The following is a 26,054-nucleotide window of genomic DNA, read 5'->3' as shown; positions in this document are numbered from 1 at the left end:
ATTCTATTAATTTAATTTCACTCTGTGGAGGTTGTGGATAAGTCGGTCCTTAGGATCGGGCAATTACAAATAAAATATTTAATCAACAAACCTTATGAAATCAATTATCGGCCGTCATTCAAATATATTAACTGCTTGTAATTTTGCCTCAAACACAATCTCTAAAAATGGAAAACCGTTCAGTGATGGAGAATATAATATGAAAGAATAGTGGTTTAAATGCTTCCACGATCTCTTTGAGAAATTATAAAACGAGGGAAAAATATTCAAAGAATAAAAGATATGCCTTCGGCTAGAAATACAGTAAAAGATAGAATATCAAGAATTAAATTGTAATTTTTAAGCTATTTTAATAGAATTCTTAAAAACTATTATTTTAGAAAACTTTAAAAAAACTTTTTTTTCGTCATGAAAAACTGCTTGGCACGTCAGACAGTTGAAAAATATTATTTGGAAAATTTTGGCACGCGTACGTAAAAAGGTTTGCCAACCCTGATCTAGAAGAACCACGGTTGATGATAATGATGATATTAATAATTACCATTTTTATGACCACCCTGTAAATATATGTATACTCTAAACCAGGGGTGACGAACCTGCGGCTATTTATGGTTCCAAGTGCAGCCTTTTGACTGAATCCAAATTTTACAAAATAAATCATTTTATTTTTATATAACTTTTTATTTATTAGGCATAAAAGAATGTTAGATTATTTTAGTGTGTTATTAGTATTACATATAAATTTATAATATAATAAAATCTCGTGGAGTATTAAAGGAGTGAATGCGCAAGTATCAGATAAAGAGCGGACTTTACCCATGACACGCCCGCTGTCGTTTTTTTTTTACTTAAGTCGACTATGTATAAATAACTATTTAGTACATCCGCCAGGTTAAGAGCATACTTCAGTGAAACGGCAAATAATTTTCAACTATAGGTGCGACGAAATTTTGGACTCGCTGGCAATCGGAGAGCGAAAGTCGAGCTGTGAAAACGTCAATTTGTTTCGTGATGGCGACGGGGGTATTAATTCTTAAATCGTGTATAGATGACTAAAAAACGTTACCCATTTATTTGAAAAAGAAAACATGTAAATGAATATATTATTATTGTTACTAATAGAACAATAAACAGCACATTAAATGCACGCATGTTGGATTTATATGACAAATTATATTTCGTTCGGCACGCGTCATTTGCACCCGCGACCCGCAATCCGCGCATCGCCTAGCCACGATCTTTTTAGACCGTGCCTCAACTGAGGTATAGCCTTAAGTACATACATATGATTTAACTGCGAAGGAAATGCTGTTTGGAAATAATGTAATTTGTAATTATTTGTTTGGACATTGATAATGAAAAACCTTCAAATCTCGTTACATTTGTCGATCCTGCTTCCATTTTTTTTTTCAAACGTATTAAAATGTGTGAAAAATGAAATGGTACGTCTCCCAGGATCATGCTATATTCGAGTCATTTGAAGAATATGCAGCTGTTATTGACGAATTAATTTTAGAATATAATAAAAGAATTACCGATTTTGAGACATGAAATCGCATTTCAGCCTCACCTAGTTGATGTCATCAAGGCACCTAAAGAGCTACAGTTGGAATTGATTGAGCTCAGTAGATGATATTTTCAATCATTGTTTGATGCTAAGAACCATGCCCCCACATCCTGAAGCAGGCCCCCAGGCTAGGATCTTTGGCGGCCCCCCTATATATCGCCAAGGATAAAGGCAGTGTGACGCTCTACGATAGCGTTTTCCAAATGGTGTACGCGGTAAAATTAATGTGTATACATACCTATGTTTTAATAGCTCCATTTAAATTATGGAGTTGTTGAGTATTGATAAGCAATTAAAAATTGTATCGTACAACCACATAATTTAAAATAATAATATTATAATAAAGACTTTTTTTTTTACTAGTGAAGCAAATTTGTGATCTGTGTTTATCTTATTTATCTGGTCGTCTCGCCTCGCCGGGCCCCTCCTGAGCCTTAGCCCCCAGACTAGGTCCCTGTCAGCCCCCCCCCCTTGTGGGGGCCATGTTAAGAACAATTGAAATATGGAAAAATTCCGTAGAATACACCCACGCCTTCGGTAACATGTTCGTAAAATACTTTCCTGCCTTTCAACCACACATTGCTGTGGATCTACATTCTTCTATCGAATTCTAACCTAACCCTAATCAAGACATGATTGAGGTCATAATTGACAGATACCCATTTAGATTTTAGAATATCAACTAAAACTGCGGACCTCTACGCTGCAACCAAAGATTCCAACACAACCCAGTCATTAAAAGCTGTCAAATTAATAAATTAATAGTTTTCGTTGATTTTAAATATTTACTGTATCTGTTATAATAATTAATTGTATCATATACATTTAAAAGGGTAAACCAGTAAATAAATAAATTATCAATGTACACTCATCCCTCGATTTACGCGGTTGAGAAAAAACAAAAAAACGCAATTAAAAAAAAAAACCTTTGGAACTGGATGGAACTAGGAATGACTGTACATATATACATTTTTATGTATGTTTCTTAAAAGCGGCCTTATTATATTCAAGATAAATGAATGCGGCATTCCAACATTCAAAGGTTCGTCATCCCTGCTCTAAGCAGTCTAAACATAGTGTTTATTTACATTTTTGTTAATATAGATTACGTAACAATTGAATCTATATTTTTTTTCTGTGAAAATTATTATCATAAGGTTCCAACTTCCTTCTAAGATAAAGCCTCCATAAACGATAAGAATTTAAAAAAAATATGACTAACCTAAAACATTAAAATTAATGTTGGTCGACGATAATGACTAACGAATGACAGATTACATTAGCTAGTTTGGGAGTGCATCAGATGCACACACATATACACAGAACAGATTAGTAAGATATAAATGTAAAAGCCAGTCGCCATGGCTTAGAAGACAACTTTGCTTTATTAGTTTATTATACAGTCAGGACTGTACTGTAGAACTGTAATGCATTTATAATACAGACGTAACTATTAAACATAACATATTTTTAAATAACAAGTGTAACAAGTTTATCCCATATTAGACTCGTCCAGAAGGTAACTCATTTCCCATTATTTTCCATGGCTACAATGTTTTTTTTGACAGATTGTGAGCCTCAAATGCTTCAAGAAAATTCCCGCATTGTCCATCATTTTAAACAAGCACCGATGCATGTACACATGCATAGTGCAAAATAGATAAAATTTTATTGATGCTGTCAAAACATTGTAGATATGTATGTAGGTACTACATAATATATTATATTATTATTAATGTAGGTACCAGGTAATTGTATGGTACAATATGTTGGAATATTATACTACCGTTTAATTAAATCGTAGCACAATGAAATGAAAGTGAGTACCTACCTATAAATAATATTATTATGTATCAGCTGGACTATGTAAATCATCTTTAATGTTTTATTTGTCATATGACGTTTTCAATTGGCGAACCTAGAAAGGTTGTCAATGCATATTATAAACCAGTGTTTCCCAACCCCCAGTTCGCAGAAAACTTCTACCGGTTCGCAAATAGTATTGTCGCACATATGCGTTAAATTTCCAAGCAAATCGTCATTCAACAAATTTAATTAATATACAATATCATTATCGTTCTAATGCCACTCTGGTATTCAGACATTAACTATTTATTTACATATCGGTTTCTAATTAGTAATTATTATTTCTGTTAACAATAAAATCTACCAACACTGTTATAATATGTCTGTTAATGTCAATCGGTTATAATACAAGATTTAAAAACTAATAAATAAAATACCTACTATATAAATAATACATAGGTAGCCGTTTATATTTCGGGAATTGGCAACACTGGTGTTACTAGGTGCAATTTGACTTCTGCATTTTGAAGTTTGACATTTTTAATGGCAAAAGTACTCAGAAAGTTTTAACAAACGGACGCTTTTTTTTTTTTTTTTTTTTTTTAATTCATTTGAAAAATTTATCGAGACCAAAAAATGGAATTAACTCGTGAAAACTTTCGTGTGATTATTTTTCACAACTTTCGACGTGGATTATTGCGGGAACAGTGCATCGCTGAACTTAATGCTTTATATGGCGATGAAGCACCATCAAAAACTACGGTATATCGTTGGTTTAACGAATTTTATGGTGGCCGTCGTTTGCTCACAGACGAGCCGCGCGAAGGTCGTCCAAAATCGTTTTTTTCTCCAGGAAACATCGATGCTGTGCGTGAACTGATAATGCAAGATCATCATGTGACATACCGTGAGATTGAGGCATCCCTGGGCATTAGTAACACTAGCGTGTATACGATCTTGCATGACCATTTTAGACGTGAAGAAGCTATGTTCGCGTTGGATTCCGCATAATTTGACAATCGCACAAAAAAGGCGCGTGTCGATTGATGCAAGGAAATGCTCAAAAAATACGATCGAGTGCTTCAAAAAACGTTCACAAGATTGTTACATGTGACGAATCTTGGATATATACGTATGATGCGAATGCATTAACGTTAGTATACGCATACCGGGAGCGATACAAACAACCCCGAGGTTAATAAATAAAACTCGCTGTATGTCGTTGTTCAAAACCGATAATGGTTAGTCCATAATAATAATTATTATCAATTAAGTAATTTAAGCACGCTTTTAGGTGTGATTAAGTAACGACTCATATAATCTTATTATTTATTCTGAAAAATTACTACTTTCCCATTAAAAAATCATATTGTTATAAGTAGCTTGGTGCATAATGTATAATAATTATGAAGAAGTAGGTAGGTATGTATATTTAATAATTAATGGCTAAACCCCAACACATAGAAAGTCGTCGAGCCGCCACTGGTCTCTAGATAGTATAAGTGTCACGCATATATCAAAGTGGTGATACAAAAAAAATGCGATTTTAATGCAGATATGGTTAATTTTTCAATATGGATAGCGGCAGATGCTGTAGCTGAATATAAAAGTAGTAGTGTAAATACGTAGATAGGTACATGAACGATTGGGTGATCATGGCCCGTATTGAAATGTAACTAGAGTTAATTTTTCAACCATATTCATCCATGTATACTAAAACTGTTAGAGAAAGAATGAAATTAAATTTATATGAGAAGGATCGTTAAGAAGTGATTATTTTTTCACGTGATCCGCCTATTAGGGAATCAATGGAAGTGACCATGGAACATAAAATTATTGGGAACTGGCCGACTACTGGGTGTGGGATTTATGACAGGCAACGGGCGTCGAGCGTGGAAAAATATGAGAAACAGAAACACGTATTAAGACGATACTTCAGTGAAAAGGGAAATAATTTTCAACTATAGGCGCGACGAAATTTTGAACTCGCTGGCAGTCGGAGAGCGAACGTCGAACTGTGAATACGTCAATTTGTTTCGTGATGGCGACGGGGGTATTAATTCTTAAATCGTGTAAAGATGACTAAAAACGTTACCCATTTGCTTTACAAATAAAACATGTCAATGAATATATTATTATTGTTACTAATAGAAAAATAAACAGAACATTAAATGGACGCATGTTGGATTTATATGACAAATTATATTTCGGTCGGCATGCGTCATTTGCACCCGCGACCCGCAATCCGCGCATCGTTTAACCACGATCTTTTTAGACCATGCCTCAACTGAGGTATAGCTTTAAATAATATAAATTACATGCATTAAAATTTGTCACATAAATGTAACGTGCATTCAACATCGAGGACAGTCGGTACGCTTTGTCATACTTGGGTTTTATGGCCCGACTGACGGTATAAAGTACCCATACAAGATTTATATTTATTAATCTGTTCTGTGGAGGAATTGATAATAATATGATGTGTGGAGGTGACATACGCATAAAGCCCTTTTCCGAAATGTCCTGGCATTGACGGGGGTGGTCTGAATGTTTATATTTACTTTCCCAAAGTGTGGTACGCGTACCTCCTGGGGTACGAGAAGTGTTTGGTGGATGCGCTGCACCGGGCATTGGCTGCGCCTGGTGCAAACGACATCAATATAACATCCATGCTAGAAGGTTTATCGTATGCGGAAGAAGAGCAATACTTGTTGGAATTAACTTTACACGGATTCTTGAAAAATAAATATAAGGAGTGTACTTTAACATCATTCTTGTTGCAAATGCAGCACGTGTATCCAGTTTTAACAGAGAAAGTCCTGAAATACATAGTGCCTTTTCCAACTTCATATCTATGTGAAGTTGCTTTTTCAGCATTTGTAGACATTGAGCCAAAAAAAAGGAATAGGCTTTTGGATGTGGAACCGCATCTCATTGGTTAGGTTGGGTTAGGTTAGGTTTGGTTAGGTTAACCTAACAAATAATCCAGTTTATCGGCTATTTTCAAAATGTGTTTTCCGCTGTATTCCTGATAACCGAACAGTTGGTACCGAATGTTATTTATAATATAACTTTTATTTATTTTATTTTTCGTTTATTATTATGTAGGTACTAGAAAAGGAAAAAATAAATATATTTTGATTGTTATTAAATTATATGAAATTTATTTTGACGAGGGGTACACACATGTCGAAAGTTTGCGAAACACAGCTATAGTATTAGTTACCGTGGATAGAGCGGTCAAAAAAGTATTGATACTTTGAAGGAAATAATATACTTACTTTCCTTTCGACGTCAACAACTTTACTATTATTGATACCTTTTGAATTTTGTTGATACTTTGGCATGGATTAAGATGATTATCGTGTTGTTTTTAATTTAATTCTCAATTAGCTGTGCAAATAAATTATACGGTCTGATATTCAATTTATTATTCGTAATTTGATGGTTAGCAATAATTTTATTATTGTTTATAAAAGTCCGTTGCATAACAGACCAACTAAATAAGAATTAGATACAAAATGGCTACGTTTACACACAATAAATTACGACATTTCATTATGCCTTCGCTCTATATTCAATCTAGGTGAAATAACTGGCATCTCACAATAGTTTAAATTTTAAATGAATTCTTTCAGTGTGTCCCAAACTTACAATATGCTACAGAATCAGTGTTGCCATCTTTTCAAAGTGAAATTATAGTACAGAGCCTCCAAAATTATAGTATTTGGAGAAAAAATATAGTACGCGTTGTCATCTGTTGAAAATGTATCGGTTTTTTGTTTCTCAGAAAAAAAAATAATAGAATTTGAGAAATTTCAACACCCTTTTTTATTTAAGTACCTCTTCCGACCAAAAATGCTTACCGAATAATTCAAGAAATTTCATTTTAAACCAAAGTCAAGAGATTCTTTTACGTTTTTCGAGCATTTTTTTCCCAAGTTCTCCAAATCTTCTTACATTGCGAAATTATAGTACTTTTTTGCACCAATTTATCGAACGAAAATATCGAAATTTTAGTACTTTTTACATATATTTTCCGATATTCAAAATTATAGTATTTTGGACGTTATAGTACGTGTTTTATATCGTACATAGTACGCGGACCAAATTTATAGTACAAATACTATAATTATAGTACGGTTGGCAATACTGTAACAAACCCCTCCAGAGTTTAGACTGTTTAGAGATAGATTTTACTGGCTAATTCAGGGAACACAAAAATAAGTGAAGTTTGCATTCTAGGGCAGGCTGTAAGAAGGTATAATTTTCAGAATAAGTTAAGAAATCGTAATTTGCGCCCAATTGTAATTGTAAGTGAAATACATTTTCAATCACATAATAATATAATATGTAATGTATGTGGCATTATTTAAACGGATAAGTCAGCAAATAAGACAGTAATGTTGTAAAGAATGCGAATATGCAATATTGCTTTGAAGGTAGTTATTTTTTCAACCAAATTCATAATACGTATATACGCCTGTTTACGAAAGAATAAAATTCATAAGAGCAGGTCCAGATGTCTTTCAGAAACTGATCCCTGATTGGCACTGAGATGTCGCCATTGGTTAAAATATGGTGTAGATACAGGACACGTAAACAGTAATGTCCCGTGGGGGAACGTGGGCTATGCGTTTCTTGGAAGGGGGGGGATTAAGGAATGCATGCTATCATTAGTTACAACTATTGAAAACAGTGGCGGTATTCCATTAAGCGAACGATGCGGTCCCTTCATAAGAAAGTATCGACATCTTAGCTTAAAGAAAATCACAAGGGGTCCTCCAAACTTGGCAGTACCTTAGACCTCTAGGTACATACCTAAAACCATGGCTGTTTGAGAGTAAGTTTCGTATTATGTATATTAATTTTTTCAAAATTTTCGTTGCATTTGTCAGTTTAAAATGGTAAAATAGGTGGGTGTACCTAACAATCTTGCATAGAATTTGAGACTAAACATGAGATGAAAAGGGTACAGCCATTGCCAACTCAAGAGAAAGCCGATACATTCACGACTGGTTCTACCTTTTCGCCCCTCCCGTTGTCTATGGATGACCTGTCATTGCCTGACATTGTGTTAACTTGTCGGAGTATTCTTAGTTTCAGATTTCTTTCAGATTATTTTAACGTATCTTGGAGACCTTGGAATGTGTGTTATTAATAATTGGAAGTGACGATCAAAGTAAGTAAACTTCTTCTGTGTATAATAATATTATAATACACTAGGACGCTTGTCAATGTGACAGTCGATATTACCACCGGTTTTTGTGTGAAGGACTAGTCTGACTTTGACAGCTGATGAACAACAGGAATGTATATAACACTGATAGTTAATATATTTGATTTGAGAATTTTTTATAATTCAATTTGAAACGGGAAAGGGCGAATCAATATGTCAAGCAATCTGGGATCTGATTTTGACAGCTGAAAAGTGGACCAATCGTTGCTTGTGCAAAAAGTTATGATCAGGCTTTATTATTCTAAAGATGGCTGGCGGTGGTAACGTAAAATATACGAAATCAGCATAACAATGAATGTTTCTGAATGGGACATACCAAATATTAAGTGTGTTACATGTTTTCACTAACACGGAGCTTGAATGTCGCTGAATACTGGGAGGTAAACGGGACGTGGAGGAGGCGCACTGACGACTGAATCATCCGAAGACAAGGAAGAAGAAAATGAATCCAAGCGTCAACGGTGATACAATGGATAACGGAAAGAATACTAGTTTATTGATTTGATAGCAATACCTACCTATATAATATCTAACCCGCAATAGTGTGTGATAATATCATATTATGTAAATAAAAAACCTATTTCGCTAAGCTAGTATCTATACCTATAGGTAGAGTTGGGTCTCGGGAATTCTCGAGAAATTTTCGAGATTTTCCATCCCAAATCTCGAGAATTGAAATTATTAACATTTTGGGAAATCCCGGATCTCGAGAATTTTTTCTCGGGATTTCTTTATTATCAAATATTAATTGAAAAAAAAACGATTTTCTATATGAAAAAGTGGACAGAAAACACAAAACGTTCGAAGACTGATCGGGGCATTTAGCACAATTAAGAAAAAGTCGACTCAAAATGAGCTCTATTGTCAGACGCAGCGATTGACGGTCTGTGTTTTTTGAAATTCCATTTTAATAAGTAATGTTTTGAATTATTTTTGTTTTCCTACTTCTATTTTGTCTGTCTTCTTCCATAAATACAAAAAAAACATATTTTTTTGGAATTTGTCTGTTTTTACACTGATTTTAGGATTTACAGGTTTTTTAAAATTTCCCGATATCTCGAGAATTCTTTTCTGGAAATCCCGAATCTCGAGATTGAGATTTTCTCGGGAAATACCCAACTCTACCTATAGGCACTATTCATGACACGGGTCAAAAAAGATTGGAGACAAATGTTTTGAAGTTACGAGGTATTAGATAATTAGATTGACTAATAAAAAAAATTGTGCACGCAATTACAAGTAAATTTTGTCAGCGAGAAGGAGGGATAGACTTTATCTATGAGGCTGGATTTACACGGAAGAAGTATTTCATTAATCAGCTACTTACCTCATTAAGCCTACCAAAGTTATATTAAAAAAAAATAACCAAATTCGAGATTTACCATCGAAGGGAATAGTAAAATATTCAATATGTATTTACAATAGTTCGATGTGTGGAATATGAGGTTCAGAGCAACGGTATATACTGAGATATTGGAATTATTATATAGATTGTAGATGAACGGCGGATAATGGCCGAACGTGCGGCCTCTTTTCAGATCGAAATTGAAAAAACCAACTGGATTCCGGCATCCAGGAAGGCCGCTAAACACCACCTACACGATGTATACGGAAGAACTACGGGATGCTACGATGACCTAGGAAGACAGGCGAGTTAACTTGGATTCTTTGAGGTGCTACGTTGTGTCTAATGTGTCAATGACATTGAGCTACTTTACGAGCTGCTTGTTGGTGAATTTACAATCTGCCTGTAAAGTCGCCCAGTGTCATCATCGAACAAGCTAACAAGCAGATTGTAAACAATCTATCGAGAAAAGTTGAAAGCCGGTCAACTTTACACGCTACACGCCGGCGTGTGGGCCTACTGCGTCTGCGCAGTAGAGCGTAGTAGCGACCTCCCGGTAAAAAACGAACCACGTTCTGTCGAAATAGTCGCTAGCTTGTTGGCTTCTCAGCGAATGGAAAGTTTTGTGTGTCATCATCACAATCGCAATAGTTAAATCACCCGCTTTTAAATTTGCCAACAAACAGCTCGTAAAGTAGCTCAATGTAATTGACGCATTACTAAGGTACGGACAAGTACTATGAAGAAGATTGTTTTGTTGTCAAAACAATAGAGCGATAATATTCGTCAGCATTTTCTCAATCATAACTAGATCAGTAGGGTCTGTTTTGATTAGTTAATTCCGACAATATCTCTTGTAATATATGGACTGCATTTGTATAAATTAGAATGACAATGCATGAATTCTCACTCAACTCATCGAGTCCGTCACGAGACGCATTACTATTGTCACGAGTCCTTTACTAGACATAGTCAACGTCATTACACTCGAATCAAGTCTCGCAATTCGTTAATATAATCAATCTCTTGATCACATTGATCTCACCAGTACATCATAATCTCATGTCAACATCCTTGTTATTGTATTCAGTGCATTCTTGTAACCATCAATTAACTCTCCTGCAAACATCCACGCAACAACGACCTTTACCTCTACCTCATATTCAGCCAAACTTCCACTTGAATTATGGTGTTATTGAATATAGACCATTGATATACTAGATGAGCAGTTCCCATACAAGTGTCATTTTAAAAATGTACCACAAAAGATATTCTATCCTTGTAGGTATAATGCGTTAAGACCGTTAACATGGGATTCCCGAATTTCACCCGTATTGCCCTGGCTGTAAAACTAAATTTGCGTTCTTGGAATTGTGAACCTAAGGGTGTCTGCAACGCAAAAGAGACAGAGCAAGTCGTCATGCGCTGACTATTAGTTAGAGTAAGATGCAAGCTAGATTGGGCTTACTCAGTAAGTTTTAACAAAGGAGTTTAAGAGGAGTTTTAAGAAGCATATGATTCATCCAGTAGTATATCAATGATATAGACACACAATAATCAAAAATTGCATCGCACAATCACATATTTTAAAATGTTAATACAAATTTGTAATGTGGTTTTCTCACTTATCTGGTCGACCCTCTACGCCAGGACCCCTGTTAACTGTGGGGGGAATGCATCATATATATCTATATTAAAAATATGTACGTGGAAAAAACCTACATACTTATTTATTTTTACATTTTATATTATACCTATATCAAAGAGTGAATTAACATAAAATAATAGTAGCCGTATCTATTTTTATTATTAATACTTGTCATTTGAAGGTATAAGGATACAAATTGATGGCATTTCGGGTAAGCTTAGTGCTACAAAAAGCTAATACAAAACAACCGAGCAGATTAGGTGAAGAAGACTTCCACGCTCTCAGTATGACGGACTGATTTGTCCAACAGCTGGCCGGGTTGAATAACTTTTCCCGTTCCGTGTACATTTCAGGATATTCCCAGAGGATGTGGTCAGAATCCAATGATTCACACCCACGGACACATATAAGTCTGATACCTCCACGTTTCTACGGGCATGGAGGACCCCTTAATAGTAAATCACGAGCGAAGATATGGATGCCACATTCATGTTTCTCATATCCCGCCAAAATCCTTCCATCGCCGTTTTATGCATAAAATGCTCTTTAGTAATCAACTATAAATGTTGCTTCTTTTGGGCTCAATTCTTAGAAATCTCTGTAACTTTCGGTCTGCCTGCCAAAAAGGTAGCTTGGACGACCCTTACGGTAAAACCCAGGCAAAAGCCAAACATTCGCCGCATGCAAGAATGATAGAGAGGGGTGGTCGTTCAGGGGTAGATTGAAAGAGACAGCGATAAAGCTCAAAAGAAGGAGAGCTAGCTGCAACACGGCAGGTAGAAAGTTAGTTAGCGTAAGATTCCCAAACGCGACAGGCTGTGTGCCCTGTGGAAGCTTAATTTTTAATTGACAGCCTAGGCGCCCATTTTTAATAAATTTAGGGCTGTTAAAAATTTATAAAGTGTGAAATTGTTAATGTGTAGTAATATTGTGTTGTGTATGTAATGTGTGTTGTGTAATTTTTTTCGTGAACCTAACTAATTAGGTAATAAAACTTTCGGCAACGATTGGTGCTACGAACAACGTGCGTTCATCATTTTTCCATCCCGTCAATCCTGCATTTACCCCCAACTGTCAAGACCTACCGTGCACTGAACGTGCTCTACCGGACTAAAAACCAGCTACTATTGACCGCCTTGAACTATTCTGAGCTAGTCGAAGGGTGGAAGCTGGTCGTGTGTCTCCCGCGTTCTGCCGACGGCACGCTACGAGGGCCTCATTGACGCCCGGTTGACCGGCGAGTCGAGCTCTGAGGTCGGATCGGCCGTGCGGCCCCGACTCCCCTCCCTACCCGGACTTCCGGGGTGTCAAGTTTGGCGAGCCCAACGTGGACCTGTGACAGTACTTGTCATGTTGGCAAGCATCTGTCAGAAATAGGGCAGTGAAGAACTGAAGGAGCTTCACCGAACCGATATCCTGAAATGAAGAGTCAGTGCTTAAATTATGTGTAATAAATTTAGTGTGCTTAAAGCGTTTGACAGTTGACGTGGACAGTGACATTTTGACATTTGTGATATTGCGAGGACAGTTGTTGCGGTTGGCATCTGTCATTTAGTCGTTTGTGGTGTTGAGATCGTCCGCCATCTTGGGACGGCTGAGTCTGTTGACATCCGCCATCTTGAATCAGCTGCGAGGGTTGTCAACTGTCACTTTGGCGTTTGTGGTGTTGTGATAGTCCGCCATCTTGAAAAAGCCGAGTCTGTTGACATCCGCCATTTCGAATCAGCTGTGAGTGTTGTCATTTGTTGCTTTTGACAGCTCTCATCTGTCAGTTTGACATTTGGACTTATTTTTTCAAGTTTATATTTTTTCTGTTAATTTTGCAATACTAACAATTGTCAGTGCGTGCAAATAAGGATCAGTGACACTAATAATAAATTTTAAATACTAAATTTTATTTATAACTTTACGATGAATAACTGCGATACGGACTTGATGGAAGTTATCGAATGTACCGTGCGGTGTATCTGCGAGAAGACGGCGCGGACCAAGAGGGATGCCGGCCACGAAATGTCCGTGGAGAGGCGTGGTACGCCATCGCGGCGCGGACGACGCGGTGCCAGACCGCCACACAGCCGGTTAGCGCCTAACAGGCCCTAACCGGAGAAGATGGAGGAAGGAGACCCCCTACGGAGGAACGACCAGGCCAATATAACACTTTAATTTTAATTCATATTTCATATTGTTGTTTATTTTCGTATTGTAATGCTTGTGTATTATTATCATTGCTGTGTATGTCTTATTGATGTGTCATTTTGTTGTTAGACCTACAATTTAACTACAGTATATGCCGCAGCTTAGTACTGCATTAACCGATGTCGTCAAACACGACGGAATAAAATAGATTAATTAAATATCAATGACCTTATTCACTCAATTAAGATGAGATGAGAACGTTGAAAATGGATCCTAATTATCATTTATAAATCTACCTTGGCCAGGTTGATGACTCTGTATTGCGTATTTAGTACGGAGGGATGGTGTACTAAGTATGATAAGATAACCATGAATACTTATTTTCAATTTCTAATTTTGTTTTCTAAGCACATTTTGTTAATTGTATCCCATAAATTTTGCCTAGTTTAATTTACCTACTGACGGCTCATGTATGAACGTATATGAATGCAATGTGAAGTAGTGACGGTCGTTAGCGAGGAACGTTTGTTAAGGAGGAATGGAGGTATTGGGATGGACTGCCGTGGACCGACGGAATGGGTTTTAGCTACGCGCATCTTCTTGCGGGGCGGTTGACTAGATGATGGCGCCGTCGGCTGGTTGGTTGACTCGTTGAGGTAGGACCGTGTCTCTCGATCGGGGATTGATCGAGGGGGCATCTGTCGTCTATCTGTCAGGATTAAGGTGGGCTCACGAATGTAGTGACACTGAGCACGTGTGCCAGTGTGCGCGATAGAGTAGTGATGCGGCGGGCGTCGGTGTGTAACGAATCTGTTCGCACCAGATACGCCGTAATTGTGTTTGTATTTTATTTGTATTTTTTCTTTGTGTCACGAGTCAATAGTCGATCGCGGCCGGATATTCTAGTAATGGGTGGTGTGTCCCCCACAACTGTCCCGTGAGTTGGTGTCGTGTGATGGGGGCAGATTTTTGAGGTCTAGCGGACGTGAATCCGCAGCATCTCTGTGATAACTTAGCGCGCGTAGTTGATAACGACAGGCCTTCAGCCGTGTCAGAAAGGATGTATGTATGTACGCAGGTAGATACGGGTGATGAATATAGGGTACGATTTTTAGTGTGCGCGTCCGTTAGGTGGTAATAGAGGTGTTAGGATGAGCTGCCGCGAGTCGACGAGATGAGTCTTAGCTACGCGCGCCATCTTGCGAGAGCCCACTGTGGAAGTAACTTGCATCTAGGTAATGGTACCGATCGTGAGCGGGAGACTTGACGTGACGCGTGTGTCGAGAGGAAGCCTAGATCGCGAAGGGTAGTGCCGGCCGAGTCATTCCGCCGTGCATGAATGGGTAGCGAGCCGAAGCTTAATTTGTTTTTTTTATTGTGGCACCTTGGTTTTGTCTTCTGTCGGGAGTGATTGATTGAGGGGCGCCGTTCGTCACTCCGGCGAGTGTGTGGGAGGCCGGCTCGTACGCCTTCGGTAAGACCCTCTCACCCTTGTGTGAGAGTCCGTTGGTAAACCTATGTCGGCACAGACCCTCTCACCACCGCAGGGGCCGATTGTCGACTCTTCGTCGAGATACGACTGGCGGAGGCCAGTATTGAGGTGTATTTTTATTATGTGTTGAGGGTCCCTTATCGATCGGTGGCCGGATATTCTAGTAATTTGACATGCAAGGTCGGAATGCCACAACCCTCTCGTGAATTGTATATCGCTGAGTGAGGATGAATCTTTAAGAGCTAGTGGACGTGAATCCGAAACATTGTTGTGAAAACTTAGCGAACGTGAAAGATAACAATGGGCTTTCAGCCGTGTCAGAAAGGGCGACACATCAGCATTCATTCGCTTAGCCGCGAGACAGAATGGCGTCGTTGTGTCTACCCGAATTATCAGAAAATCTAATTTCATTTTAATTTTTTTTCAAAATAAGTAGTGGGGGGGTGAAGTAGCAAAGTAGTGCAGTAGTGTAGTGTTGGAGTATGCGTTGAGGATAGGCCTTCAGCGGAGTTAAAACGGGCGATGCTCCACCATCTACTCTTTCGAAGAAGAGTGGATACGGGTGGTGTGGAATCTACCCTTATAGTTAGAAATTCAAGGTATTTATATAAAGGTGCAAGGGGGGGCCTTCACCGAGAAGGATATAAATCGAGGAGGTTTCAGACCACGGAAATCGGTGGGGATAGCCACCGTAGACGTACGCGACCTAAAACGGTGCGTAGAAATAAACAGGTAGGAATTAAAATAGCACGGACTGCCGCCATACGAGTCGAAAACGTCGTTGACGCAATCGCTCGCAACCTAGCGATGTGGGTACTTCAGTTACCCGCCTTCTTCTTGCGGTTCGAAACGTAGGTAGGAAGCTTGCATCAGGGTCACCTCATGTCGGAGGGACGAGTTTTTAAGGTTTTATACTTTGTTTATTGATTGTAATTGTGGTTATCATCCTAGTTATGTCTTGAATTTCTGTTGTGATTTAAAAATATGTTGTTAATATCGTAGTGAGGCAGGAATGATAGAGTTCCACCCAGAAGTCGATTGCAGTTAAATTGTTTTCTTTTCTTTTATTGTAATGTGTAATAGATGTTGCTTTGTGATTATGTCTGTCAAAACATAATCCAGGGCTCGTGAATGTAGCGTCACCGCGTAAGAATACCGGTGTGCGTAATTGGTAGCGATATAAAGGTGATGGGCCTGTAACGATGTTGTTCATGCCAGATTCCACCTTGTAAGAGTGTGTTTTTTTGTAACCGCTACTTAGGTGACAGGATATACTGAGGCTGGTTATCACTGTCCACCGCGGGGGCGCTGCAGCGAGGTATACTCTGCTGGTGGTTGAACGATGGGGGGCGATGTTCACGCTCTGAGCATGTGGGCGAGGGATCGACCACGCAAAGGTCTGTCTGAACCACTCGCCTCAGCTGGGGGCGTCTGTCGGCCCTCCCTCGGGATATGAACGGTAGGGGATAGTCTCGTTGGTAAACCCAAAGTAACGGTAAACGGTTGGGTGTTGCGACCAAATGGCGAGGACCCAGAATAACCGTGTGTGAGTGCTGCTTAGTGCTTGTTTATAACCATGAAAGTTGTAAGCTTAAAATAGAAGTCGCGAATGTAGCTGCGTCATGGAGACTCGTGACGTGTGCGAAATGTAGCGAAAGGCATTGTTTAAAAAAAAAAAAAAAAAATTTTTGTAATGGAAGAGGGTCGTTATTAATAAGATTAATTAATAAGCTCTTCAAGCAGGATACGGAGGCGGACAATGACGTCCGGTCTTGTAATGTAAATTCCTTATAGATACGAATTATATTTCATGTCTGAAAAAAAAAACTATGTGAACTTAGGTTGCTCATGGCGACGCCCCGATGCCTTTCTTGAATTGTAATGAATTACTTGCGAGAATATAATTTTAAACTGACCCTAAGAAGGGCCCGTTATATGTAAACTTATTGAGTTTGGTCATGTCACCGTCAATAAAGTAAATGGGGCAAGGAGCACACCGCTGTGTTGCGGTAATACGAGCGAGGATGGAGGGACGATGGCGGGAAACAGAATGGGCACTTCGCTCGAATCTGAATGGGGCCGCTTGATACCTCCACGTTTCTACGGGCATGGAGGACCCCTTAATAGTAAATCACGAGCGAAGATATGGATGCCACATTCATGTTTCTCATATCCCGCCAAAATCCTTCCATCGCCGTTTTATGCATAAAATGCTCTTTAGTAATCAACTATAAATGTTGCTTCTTTTGGGCTCAATTCTTAGAAATCTCTGTAACTTTCGGTCTGCCTGCCAAAAAGGTAGCTTGGACGACCCTTACGGTAAAACCCAGGCAAAAGCCAAACATTCGCCGCATGCAAGAATGATAGAGAGGGGTGGTCGTTCAGGGGTAGATTGAAAGAGACAGCGATAAAGCTCAAAAGAAGGAGAGCTAGCTGCAACACGGCAGGTAGAAAGTTAGTTAGCGTAAGATTCCCAAACGCGACAGGCTGTGTGCCCTGTGGAAGCTTAATTTTTAATTGACAGCCTAGGCGCCCATTTTTAATAAATTTAGGGCTGTTAAAAATTTATAAAGTGTGAAATTGTTAATGTGTAGTAATATTGTGTTGTGTATGTAATGTGTGTTGTGTAATTTTTTTCGTGAACCTAACTAATTAGGTAATAAAACTTTCGGCAACGATTGGTGCTACGAACAACGTGCGTTCATCATTTTTCCATCCCGTCAATCCTGCATTTACCCCCAACTGTCAAGACCTACCGTGCACTGAACGTGCTCTACCGGACTAAAAACCAGCTACTATTGACCGCCTTGAACTATTCTGAGCTAGTCGAAGGGTGGAAGCTGGTCGTGTGGCTCGCGCGTTCTGCCGACGGCACGCTACGAGGGCCTCATTGACGCCCGGTTGACCGGCGAGTCGAGCTCTGAGGTCGGATCGGCCGTGCGGCCCCGACTCCCCTCCCTACCCGGACTTCCGGGGTGTCAAGTCGATCAAGAAGTCCAAGCGCGAAGAGCTCACCACTAAAGCGCCGTGACTAGTCAAGAATTGACTCGTATGGTGGTAAGGAGTCAGATCGGTTATCTCCATTCCCCATTTAATATTTGGGGGAAAAACAAGTCTATAATGTGCTTAATCGTTAAAGAAGCGTCTCACATCAACTTATTAACAAGTTGTGTCGGTGACAGCGAAGAAGGACTGAAGAGTATGTATAGGAAGCTAGGGGAGAGTTTTATCTAGAGGTCGTTCAACCACGACTGATAATTTGTTGACATGACATTTAAATTGAAAAAAAAACTGGTTCTATTTAAACAAGTTAAATAAAAATAAGTAGGTACCTACATACTTATCTACTTAATATATAGCAAAAATGTTACCCTCATAAGAGAGAAGATAAAACACCACAAATAATGTTATACAATAAAAGAAAGTTTCAAAAACAAAATACACAGCTCATCACTGAAAATGTCTACGTCTATGGGGAATACATTGACTAGTGTCGCACCCCTTACTAACGGTGACTAATACGGTGCACGAGGAAACAGTTCTGACCCAGAAGAGGTCATGACTGCGACCACCTAAGCAACTGACGGGTGCATGTAAATTCAAATTCTTCAGGACGTCATGATTCGAAACCATCCGTCATGAGAGCAGGCAAAAACGTCTTAAAAGCAGAAGTGACGTAAGAGAGTAGAAGCGAACATGCTTTGAAGAAAGGCATCATTTGAGTTGCCCCATTTCCATCCGTCGTGAATAATATACAGCCACGATTTGTGCACGGCCGCCTTCCATGACGATATAAACGTGTCAGAATGAAAAGATTTTAGTGCCACATGTAGCAACAATGCACCTCGGTGGTTAAAGAAAGAGGTAAGAGAGAAAATAAAAGAAGAATCTCGATTTGCTCTGCCGTGACATGAAGTGTCCTCTATACCCGTGTACTTAAACTATGCCGAAACAGAGGAGTCACGAGTTGAAAATGATGAATCTAAGGAGAGATCATAATTATTCCGTCCGCCATGACGCAGAAAATTTTTCAAATGCTTCAGAGTTTTCAAGAAAGGCAGCCAGCTGGAAATTAATCGTTCGACGAATCATCGACATAAAATTAATAGTTATATTTATGTTAAAATAAAGACATCGAATAAATTTCTTCTGGACGCGCTCTAAAAGAAGCTTGTATCAAACTTCACAAGGATTCCAGAGAATAGACCCATAATCAAGAATACTACGCACTAACGAGACGTACAGTGCATGTATGACATTGAAGTTAATGGCCCTCCAAACCACACCCGGTATTAATCGGGCGTTTCACGGGACCACACGTTTGATTTGAGGCATCATTATATGACTGATAGTGTCTCAGGAGCAGTTACCCAAGACTAAGGTCGCCATGCACTCAAATGTGCTTTGACTGAATTTACATAACACTGTTAAGGCTATACTTCAGCTGGGGCACGGTCTAAAACGATCGTGACTGCGCGACGCGAAGATTGTGCAAACGACGCGTGCAGAACAAAACATAATTTGTCATATAATTCAACATGCGTCCATTTAGTGTTATGTTTATTGTTATATTTGTAATAATAATAATATATTCATTGACATGTTTTCTTTTTCAAGTAAATGGGTAACGTTTTTTAGTCATCTTTACACGATTTACGAATTAATTCGCCCGACGCCATCACAAAACAAATTGACGTGTTCACAGCTCGACTTTCGCTCTCCGATTGCCAGCGAGTCCAAAATTTCGTCGCACCTATAGTTGAAAATTATTTGCCGTTTCACTGAAGTATGCTCTTAAGGTATCCATGGGAGAGATGAGCACGTAGAGGGAATATTAAAAATTGTACTAAGTGACAAATGAAAGCTAATACAAACTGCCGAACATTCTAAGCGAAGAGATCTTCACGTTGGCAGTATGACGCCGCAATTTTTTAAAATGCAATACGACATTTGGATTATTGAATGGTGTTCATAACATTATTGCAAATACTTCGTAACAATATTGTGCAAATGGTGTTGACAAAATATAATATCGCCTCCATTTCAACAGCCGATTCACAATCCGACTTGAGCAACGCGGAGGAGATGATACAAACCGATTGAAAAACAATAATTACAAGATAAAAAGAACTTTTTATATACGACGTTTTTAAATTTTCTGTTGAATCATATAAACTTGACATGACTAGCTTAAACGATCAAAAAAATTTGTACTTGATAGAAATAATACTGAAATGTCATTTTGACATTTCATATTGATTTCCATAGTAACGCACGAATATATTATTTAATAATTTAGTTGCTAGGACCCCCTAGCAATCAATAATGGTATCGAAATAACTTTTCATACAAAACAGAATTAACTAAAAATGAATTCAATTCTACTTAAAGATGGCTAAGAGTATTAAAAAAATGCATTGGCATCGTGTTCTGATATATTCTAAAAGTTTCAAATGTCTAGCTAGTCGGGAAGTTAGTTAAAAATCGATTGCAAGATTTGTACCGGACAAATAAGAATACGACCTAAGAAAAACGTTGTAAAAAATGTATAATAATATTGTGTGAGATTGTTTTTGGTGGACGTCCCCCATCAAACACATTTTTATCAATACAATTTTATTTAAACTGAGATAGCTGATTCGTGACACTAGGAATAAGAGAAAAATAAAACTTATTGTGACTCGGATGGGGGATTTCGTGCGTAAACATTATCTACAATCCCCTCCCGTCCAATTTACGAGACACCGGTTAAGAGCCCCTGCCTTAGATGTTGTTGAGCTGATTAAGCGATTAGGATTAGAGACGCAATTTTTAAGGGATTTTGCGCAAATAAATATCCACAGAACCAAAAGGATCATGGAAACTGTCGTAGGTTTTGTACTGACAAATTAATTGGTCCACTCGAATATTAGATAATAAAGAATTTAAAAATAAATTCAGATAAAAGAATAGTATGAGATAAAACAAAATTTCATACTACTTTTGGTATATACATAGTATAATATACTAGTACATTGAATAATAATATTATTATTATTCAATGGGATGAACATGTCGCTCGGCTCAGCTAGTGGACAACTGCTGGACAAATGCCGTCAGACTAAAATCCGCTGGACAGATGAACTCATACAGCTCGGTGGATGTAAGTGCGTGGCAGCGAAGAACTAGGGAGAACCGAGAGGAGTGGAAGGAGCTAGGGGATGCCTTCGTATTTTCTATTCAACGAATAATTCACAGTGGATGCGGGTTAGATTCCCGCCCGGCGTCGTATTTTAATTTTATTAGGTACGTAGGCACCTACCTATATTTATTTGATGTTTCCAAATTATGTACGTTCATTAAAACAATAATAATATGTTATGTTATAATTGTTATAAGTTAGTTCTCCTCCACAGGCCTTATCAGAAGGGTAGAGGTGAACTTCTGAGTAGCTAACTCTGTGTGCATCCCTGTATCTTTTTATGAGTTCATAATATATTATGACCATGTCCGATACTTAGAAGAATCACGTGGGCCTCCACAGAGTGGAGGTTTGTATTAACAGATTTTTTTTACGAGAAATAGATTTTGGTAAATGCGCAACCTATTGGGTCCATACTCTGACTCCAAATACACATTAAAAAACAATATGTATTTGGGTATTCTAATTATTTTTATTTATAATTATTATAACATTTGAATAATTTTGTTTCCATGTCATATTGTGAATGTCTTAAACATAGAATTTGACATTTTATGGAGATAAATACATTTAAAAAATGCTTTGGAAACGAAGTTTTTGTTAATAATTCTACAATGTTTCTGACCGTAAGCAGTAGAGGGGGAAAACTGGTCGATTTTGAAGACTAAGTATACTTACTACCAGTATAAAAAGTACTTAGTATCGAAACTTGTTCCAAAACACTAGTATTTGAAATATCGGCTTCAATAGAATCGCTAAAAATACACTGAGCTCGGCTTTTCGAAATGTCCCATTTATTATAAAATTTTAAACACATTTTAAATTTATGACTTGTTTTTATGTTATTGTACGACAACATCTTCTTGGCTACGTGAAGGAGGGCGCTGTTGTCGACTAAATGGGAGGAGCTTGTTAGTTTATAATGGAAGTGTGGTTAAAAATGGGAGGAGCGTGTTAGTTCACAGTTTTAACACGTAGCCAAGAAGATGTTGTCATAGAGTAGGTTATAATATTCTTGTTAACATAAAATTAATATACATTTTTTTTTTTTATTTTAAACATGTTTTGAGCTGTTATAACAAGCCTGTGCCTACACCTCACCACATTCCCGAGGGAATGTGCTGCTACACAAAATTTATGACATATTGTTCATACATAAGATTATGTCATTCGAGTGCATAGACTAATAAATTAAAATATACTTGTATTCAAGTGCTATCTCGCTCGCGCGCGCATTTAATGTCAATAGTATTGAAAGCCTACCAACTAGCGAGCGACTCGCGATGATATAATTGCATGCGTTCGTACAAGTTTTTTGGAACAAGTTAATGGAGACCATCGTTAACGACCCCGTTCATTTACAGCTGGGTCTGCTTGAATACACTCTACACATGAATCTGACTGGAAAACAATGATTTTGATATTGTCTAGTGCCTCATTGAACCTTTTTCACCAGTTTCACCAAGTGATACTTATTTATTAGGTAGGTATATTCATGGCCCCCACAATGGGATGGGGGCTGACAGGGCTCTAGCCTGTGGGCCGGGGTTCAGAAAGGGCCCGGCGTGACGATCCAACCAGATAAGAGAGATAAACACAGACCACAAATGTGCTCTAATAATAAAAAAAAATCGCTATTTCAATTGAAAGATGTTTATAATAAAACTATTTGGTTATATGATGCAATTTTTTACTATGTGCCGATACTCGACAACTCCAAATCTCATATGGATGTACTCGTACACATTAAAAATATAAAAAAATCGCTAGAAATGCACTATTTGGATAACGCTACTGCAGCGCGTCACACTGACTTTACCCTTAGAGATATGTAGGGGGGGCCGCCAATCATTCCAGCTTGGGGGCCCGCTTCAGGATGTGGAGGCCATGGGTACTTATATTATATTATATTTGTTCTAAATTGACATTGATTTATATGATACGTGAATGCTTCGCTTCAGTGGGGTACATTTCGCGAATAATATGTCACCAAAGCGTGTCATCGCGTCAAGTAGGATTGCGGACATCCGACTAAAGATTTTTGCACCGATGTAAAAGACCACAGACCTCGAAAAAAAAGAAACAACTCAAGCTCACTTCACTCGAAAAAGAGAGAAAAAAAACCTAAATTATTTGATCAGTACGGCACGGTAGCGATGAAAGTGATCGGCGGAGCGAAGAACTCATCGAAAAATACGCAATTGTACCACTATTATAGTCACCTGACCGAGGAACTTCGCCGTGACAGTTAATGCTCCGATAAGCAGAACAACTATAAAAACGTTAAAGCATCAACAATATTGAGGTAGATTAATCCAATATTATTCTTACAAACGAACGATATTTCAATATAATAAATAATAGTATAAACTGCCTTACATGCCTCGAAGACGACTATATATTTTATTGACGAATCTTTATATTATATATAATGTACCTACAAACAATAATAAGTAATTTATTAAAACCTAATATTACTATGTATCTTAAAAGATACATTAATCTATTTATTATATAGGTCTGGTAGAGTATATTACTACACATAACGGAGCGTAAATCTCGCATGTCCCACAATTCACCGAGTACCGTATTGTTTTGATAGCATTTTTCACTTAAGCCAATTACAATTGTCACATTTCACTATAAAAACAACCGCTCGGCGATTCTTACACTGGTATTTCGACGATATGTTTTCGATATTGTAATGGTAAATAATGGTGGAGATCGGTTCAGATGTTATCGAAAGGACGCGACGGTGGGTTTAGGCGACGCTCGGCGTCGGCGCGCGTTGGCAGCGTCGCGCCGGTGCGCGCGCACCCGCCCTGCCTACCCCAGGACCGGCCACATTTCATCCCCTCCGAACTAACTTTTAGCGCCGGCAGCCAACACTCTTGATGACAGTACTTATTTTTCATCGTATCCGCTTCAGGCGCAGCATATAGACCCGTAGTGTGAAGTAACATTAACCATTGACTCATTGTTATGGCATAAATCTCGATATTAAAATTAATAGGTCAAAGACATGAACGCGATTTTGCAATATGATTTCTTACTGCAATAAATATAAATTGTATGTGGCAATATATTTAAGCGTTTACAAGTCGTTAGAGACGTTAGTAGAATAGAACAACAACGCTATAAATAATATGCGTGTATGCAGTATGCAGCTGTGGTATCCGAAATATCCGTATAATATTAATATCAAATTCATGTCTAAATAAAACACTTAAAAATACGTAATAAAAATCATCGGAAGATAAGGGAGAGGCAGAAGAACATGGATAGGTAAGTAAATTAGAAATACAATCATAGCGTATTATAAATATTATAATAATATTATATAGTATATAAGTACCATTTAGAATGATTCAGAAGTAGGTTAGCATATAATATGTGCTCGTAAGTATCTGACATCGTAATGTAATACTATAATGCTATAAGATAACAGATAAGTAATAATGACTAATGATTAATGAATGTAATGATTGTAATGAATGAAATGATTAATGAATGAAAGTGCTATAACCGGATATTTAATACCAAACAATATTAAATTACTTAATGTTATTATTGAATTTAATAAAATTGGAACATTGCTGTCTGCAATGCTCCACGAGCAACGCATCAATTTTTGGTCTCAGTGATATACGGCCATATCTTTCCGGTACGACAGCTCACGGTAAACTATGATACGGCGAAATGTAATAATATGTATATGGGTACAATGCACATGCAACGTTCCCTCTAATTTTTCTATTGTGTGTGCGGATCATCAACGCATCTGAGCAGTGGCGTAACTAGGGTTGGTGTCACCCGATGCGGTAAATTTAGACCCCCCCCCCACAAACACACACATACAATTTTTCATTAAAAGTTATATTTTTTAGGTATTTATTAATTTCAGTGATTTTATATAATAATAACACTAACAACGATATTCTTTTAAGTAAATTCATCCCATATCTATATTTGACGTACAAAATTAGAATTTTTACACAGATATATCGGTACTTTTATCAACAATTACATTCGCCTTCCGAGAAACGAGTCGAAATAATTGTGCATTCGAGTAAAATTACTAAAATATGGCAAAGGAAACTTTCTTTAACAATATTTTTGTGTGAGGACTGTGCGGAGGTTGAAAACATGTGTGCGGACACTCTTTGGTAGGTGTGCGCGCGCATACTTTACAGGGAACATTGTTCACATGTAGCCATCAGTGGTTTTATTGTGAAGTACAGGAAAATTAACTTCACATCTTACAAATGCACATGCGCAATAGTTTGTCAACTGAAGTGGCGTTTACGTGGTAGAACTCCATTATAATGGTTTTTTCAATATCAGAGTTATTTATGTTGATAGCTGTTTCGGACTGTACCGAAATAACTCGGATATCGTAAAATAAAAATAACCACCACAACATCATTTATTTGAAAGTTAACACCTACCTACATATCCCCACCTGCAAACATTCCCATCAAATTAAATGCAGTTTGGATCGTCCACAACGTACACATTTGCACAATTTAACCAAAAGAACGTTTCAGAAGACCACGCGTCGCTATTTACGATAAAACAGTCAAAATTTTCCACAAAGTTGATATACTTGCTTGTTTTTAAGTACATTTGCACATGTGTTA

The 26,054-nt window shown here is 37.9% G+C and overlaps 1 protein-coding gene across 2 annotated transcripts in view; it reads right to left on the bottom strand.

Moving 5' to 3' along the window:
* LOC147079601 (ras-GEF domain-containing family member 1B-like) overlaps positions 1–26,054 on the bottom strand; it is an 87,206-nt gene that overhangs the window by 36,044 nt on the left and 25,108 nt on the right. The window lies entirely within an intron of this gene.

This window comes from Rhyacophila brunnea, unplaced genomic scaffold (assembly GCF_057557595.1).
Source record: "Rhyacophila brunnea isolate RB1 unplaced genomic scaffold, BYU_Rbru_1.0 scaffold_1, whole genome shotgun sequence".
Classification (NCBI taxonomy): Eukaryota; Metazoa; Arthropoda; class Insecta; order Trichoptera; family Rhyacophilidae; genus Rhyacophila; species Rhyacophila brunnea.
Note: the sequence above shows the minus strand (reverse complement) of the source record. Positions and strands in the feature narration are given on the sequence as shown.